This window comes from Nicotiana tabacum, chromosome 6 (assembly GCF_000715075.1).
Source record: "Nicotiana tabacum cultivar K326 chromosome 6, ASM71507v2, whole genome shotgun sequence".
Lineage (NCBI taxonomy): Eukaryota > Viridiplantae > Streptophyta > Magnoliopsida > Solanales > Solanaceae > Nicotiana > Nicotiana tabacum.
The window spans coordinates 199,836,799-199,842,914 of NC_134085.1; positions in this window are offsets into that span (position 1 = coordinate 199,836,799).

Here is a 6,116-nt window from a genome sequence, read left to right on the forward strand (position 1 = left end):
ATAAAGGTCAAGTACATGACAATAACAACAAGTCACCCCAAATATGTAAATACAATAATAACAGCTTAAGGTAAGGGCACAATCGTATACACGAGAAACAGATATCACATCAAAATACATGTCTCTCGTCCTCACCTGCACGGAAACACCCTTCGTGCCATGACCTCACCATAACATACAAACATAACAATATAAATGGAATGACACGGCATCACCCTTCGTGTTTTTACTCTCAAATGATATGGCACGTCATCACCTTTCGTGCTTTTACTCTTAATAATGTGGCACGACATCACCCTTCGTGTTTGTACTCTCAATAGTATGACACGACATCACCCTTCGTACTTTTACTCTCAATAATATGGCACGGTATCACCATTCGTGCTTTTACTCTCAATGATATGGCACGACATCACCCTTCGTGCTTTACACTTTTTCTTACCAAGCATATGAGTATCAATGACAAATAAGGTAGGAAGTACAAATAACATCAAGGAGAGTGCTTAAACGGATATTCCAAACACATTCCAAATCACAACTTTCCAAGTCAACAATGGTCCAACGACCCTCAAGAACCGTATTATTCAAATAATTCCACGAATCTCATAAATGATCCACAACACAAGTATAGAGCCTAGCATCTAAAGAAATTCGGTTGTAGTAATGTGGTAATGATTTCGCATAGGATGACCGAATTAGGCATATCAACACATTCTTACAATTTCCATCAAGTTTGATCAAGTTATAACAAACTAAGTCTTTATATCTATCATTTAATATTATGTCCTTGTCACACCTCCATTTTACCACCCCGAAAGATGATATAAAGGAGTTTATTCCAATTAAAGTGACATTATTCGAAATGAGATTATTTATTTATTTTTATCAGAGTCACCACTTGGAATAAATTATGGTGTCCCAAGTCACCGATTCATTTTAAATCCCGAATCGAGGAAATTTTGACTTTCTTTTTGAAGTTTGCGAACTAGAAATTCTAAGTAAGGAATTCTGTTAACCCGGGAGAAGGTGTTAGGCATTCCCGGGTTCTGTGGTTCTAGCACGATCTCTTAGCAATTTATACTTGGATTTATTGTTTAATTACTCATTCTTAAAAACCTATGTGCAATTATCTTTTTATCACTTTTAAATCACTTGAATTATGCGTAATTAAAGAATTGAGTTACGCATACGTATACTCTTTTCTTTTGGTGTGTCAAAATCATGTCACGCGTACGTGTCCACAATCAATAACACTTTGTTTATTTTATTAAGACAAGTTTGGTTGAGGTTGCGCGAACGCATACCTTGATTTTAACTTAGAAAATTATAACTATGTCACGCGGACGTGTACATAATCAAAAAAAGAAATTGACTGGTTAACACCAACCTAAAGCATACTAGTGTATTCAGGATATTCCATTTATTTTTCCTTTTAGATTCGAGACATTTAGTTGTGTATTATTATATTTTGTTTCTATTACAAAGTGTCTTAAATTAGTTCCTGATTCATCCTCTTATGATTTTTAGCACTCTTTTTATTTCTTGCAATGTTCTTGAATTAATTCGCAACCCGCATCACTTCCTCTCTTATGATTATTTTTCACTAATAGGCATAAAATATTCTATGCCTATTTAGTATACTCTTCGTGAAACCTTTTTGTTAAAATTGACATATAAATGCGAGCAACAACTCGGCCAAAATTACATGGGGTTAGAAAGAAAGGGTATCAAAGGCTCAAAATAATTTGACATGGGTTTAAAATTACAACTCTTGGAATCACATTTCTTATTACAAGTACAAACTTCTGCCACAGTTTCTTGCTTGGGGATCTTTTGATATTTTATTTTACTATGACCGAGCCGTGAGGCTGCCTACGTATCCTTAACAGGAATCAGGTCAAACGTAGTTCACAATTGAATTTCCTTGTTGTTATACTTTCTCTTTTCACTTCTTTTCTTTTCTCTTTTTTCTTTCTTTTCTTTCTTTTATTGATTCCAAAAGAGGGGTATGAAATAAATAAATAAATAAAGATCAAAAGGGGGAACAAAGGGTAAAGTGTTTAGATAGCAGAATGAATTGCCTTCGTCATTTCAATCTTCGAAACAATGCCCGGTACAAACAATCAACAATTATAACAAAGAAATCATACATAATATCTCTTGACTGCATCAGAATTTATGGCCATGTCTATGCATTTTCCTTCGATATCTGTTAAACATAGAGCACCATTGGACAATACTCTGGTTACAATAAATGGCCCTTGCCAATTCGGGGCGAACTTGCCTTTTGTTTCAACCTGATGTGGAAGGATACATTTCAGTACTTGCTGACCCACTTCAACCACTGCTTTCTTGGTCACCGATTTGAAAGTTTTGGCCTCAACCCACTTGGTGAAATAATCAATGGCTACCAGAATGAACCTGTGCCCGTTGGATGCTGTTGGCTCAATTGGTCCAATGACATCCATGCCCCAAGCAACGAAGGGCCACGGTGCCGACATTGTGTGCAATTCCGATGGTGGAGAATGAATCAAATCTCCGTGTATCTGGCATTGATGACATTTGCGCACAAAATTGATACAATCTCGCTCCATGGTAAGCCAATAATAGCCTGCTCGAAGAATTTTCTTTGCCATCACATATCCGCTCATATGTGGTCCGCAAACTCCCGAATGTACTTCGGATATGACAGCTGTAGCTTGTCTAGCATATATTCATCTTAATAATCCAAAGTCTGATGTTCTCTTATATAAAACTCCTCCACTTAAGAAGAATCCATTTGCCAACCATTGAATTGTTCTTTTTTGATCCCCCGTGGCTTGCACTAGATATATCCCCATTCTAATGTACTCCTTGATATCGTGGAACCATGGTTCGCCATCAAGTTCTTCTTCAATCATGTTACAATAAGTATGCTGATCTTGGACTTGAATATGCAGAGGATCGACATAAGCTTTGTCCGAATGGTGCAACATTGATGCCAGGGTAGCCAAAGCATCGGCGACCTTATTATGGACCCTTGGAATATGCCTGAACTCCACTGATCGAAACCGTTGACAAAGATCATGCAAGCATTGTCGGTACGGTATGAGCTTCAAATCTCGCGTTTCCCATTCTCCTTGAATTTGATGTACCAGAAGATTCGAGTCTCCCAAGACCAAGACTTCCTGGATATCCATGTCTGCAAATAGCCTAAGACCTAAAATACAGGCTTCATACTCAACCATATTGTTGGTGCAATAAAATCGAAGCTGAGCCGTAACAGGATAGTGATGCCCTGTTTCAGAAATAAGCACAACTCCTATTCCGACTCCTTTCATGTTGGCAGCCCCATCAAAGAAAAGTTTCCAGCCTGGTTTTTCAATTTGCTCCAGTTCATCGATATGCATCACTTCTTCATCGGGAAAATAAGTTCTCAATGGCTCGTAATCTTCATTAAACGGGTTTTATGCTAAATGATCGGCCAATGCTTGGGCTTTCATCGCAGTCCGAGTCACATAGATGATGTCAAACTTTGTGAGCAATATCTGCCACTTCGCAAGTCTCCCTGTCGGCATAGGCTTTTGAAAAATATACTTCAACGGATCCAAGTGCAAAATGAGGTAAGTAGTGTAGGATAACAAATAATGTTTCAATTTCTGAGCCACCCAAGTTAGGGCGCAACATGTCCTTTCCAGATGAGTGTACTTAACCTCATAAGCCATGGACTTCTTGCTAAGATAGTAGATAGCCTGTTCCTTTCTGCCGATAATGTCATGCTGCCCCAGTACACAGCCAAATGAATTTTCCAAGACTGTCAAGTAAAAAATCAAAGGTCTCCCTGGTTCTGGCGGAACTAGCACATGTGGGTTTAACAAGTATCATTTTATCTTATCAAATGCTTCTTGACACTCATTAGTCCATTTGACCGCAACATCCTTCTTCAGCAATTTGAAAATAGGCTCACAAGTTGTTGTGAGTTGAGCAATAAACCTGCTGATGTAGCTCAACCTCACTAACAGACTCATCATTTCAGTCTTGTTCCTCGGAGGTGGCAATTCTTGGATGGCTTTGATCTTTGATGGGTCCAACTCGATGCCTCGCCGGCTGACTATGAGTCCCAACAACTTTCCGGATGGAACACCAAATGCGCACTTGGCAGGATTAAGCTTGAGGTTGTACCTGCGAAGTCTCAGGAAGAATTTCCTCAAATACCCAACGTGGTCGGCCTGATGCTTTGATTTTATGATCACATCATCCACGTATACCTCAATCTCCTTGTGTATCATATCATGAAACACAGTAGTCATCGCTCTCATGTAAGTTGCCCCGATGTTCTTCAAATCAAATGGCATTACCCGGTAGCAGTAAGTTCCCCATGGTGTGATGAATGTCGTTTTTTCTGCATCTTCTTCATCTATTAGAATCTGATGATACACTGCATAACAATCCACAAAAGATCCAATCTCATGCTTGGCACAATTATCGATCAAAATGTGGATATTGGGTAGTGGGAAGTTATCCTTCGGACTTGCTTTGTTGAGATTGCGGTAATCGACGCATACTCTGATCTTACCGTCCTTCTTTGGCACAGGTACGACATTAGCCAACCAAACATGATATCGAGTAACCCGAATAACCTTTGCATCCAACTGCTTGGTGATTTCTTCTTTAATCTTCACACTCATATCAATTTTGAATTTCCTCAACTTTTGCTTGACGGGAGGAAACGCTGGATCAGTGGGCAATTTGTGGACCACTAAATCAGTGCTCAAACCCGGCATGTCGGCATACGACCATGCAAAAACATCTTTGTATTCGATGAGTGCTTTGATTAACTCTTCCCGGATCTTTGGCTCGAGATGGACACTTATTTTAGTCTCTCTGACATTATCTGTGTCCCCTAAATTGACGGTTTATGTTTCATTCAGGTTGGGTTTGGGTTTTTCTTCGAAGTGAATTAACTCCTTACTGATCTCTTCGAAGGCTTCATCTTCATTGTATTCTGATTCGTAGTCACAATCTACTTCTTGAACTATTATTTCGGAATCAGATTGATTTTTAAGACTGGGTTGAGGATTCCTCATGCATGTCATGTCATTAGAACTAGAGTAAAAAGAACTTTACAAAAAGAAAAGAAAACAAAAGAAAAACTATCAGAAATGATAAAGAAGGGGAAATCGCATTTCATTAAATGATGAAAGATAACAAGGTTTACACACTTCAAACAGACTGAAAGATAAAAAATCTGGATTACAACCCTGGAATAACCCAGACAAACTGAAGGAAACTCAAAATAAAGTACCAAGACTCTTTCCGAGTGGGGAGAAGAGTAGCCTTCCAATTGTTAAGCTTTGTTTTTGGCCCGACAAATTGCACTTCCACGTTGCTAGAACCCTCTCCAATTTCTACCATGTTCACACTGTCGAACAACTTCTCAAAGTCAGGATCAGTCACAAAACTGGGAATTGCTATTATTGGGCGACTTCTGGTACCGGACTTGACAAATGATTTGGAAAGATGTGGGACTAGCTTTGAAAGGACCCATGCCTTCTGTTTTAGCTTTCTGGCCTTTCTTATGTCTGCGACAGTGGGCTTGAATCCCAAACCAAATGTTCCCAAATTTTCGGGAAGAGACACCGGCTGTATGATGCCTTGCAAAGATGAGCCCAAACCTTTACCGAGTACAAAACCATTCTTCAATATCTCATAGGCTACCATGACTAATGCGGCGGTTATCTTTGGATTTGGAATGTATTTCCCCTCCGGAACTTTCTCTACCAACATCGTGTCAGAAACCTGGTAGACCCATTAGTCCCTGGTCATCTTCCACTTCAATGACTGGTACAATGGCATTGCTGCAAGCACATAAACTGTCTTCCCCATGCACAACTATTTCTTGTCTATCCCATTCAAATTTGACTACATGGTGTAGTGTTGATGGGACTGCTTTAGCGGCGTGGATCCATGGTCGACCCAACAGTAAATTATAGGAAATAGTTATATCCAACACCTGAAACTCCATTGTGAACTCAACTGGCCCTATCGTCAGTTCCAGCACTATGTCCCCAACTGAATCTTTACCTCCGCCGTCAAATCCCCGCACACAAATACTATTCTTATGTATCCTCTCATCT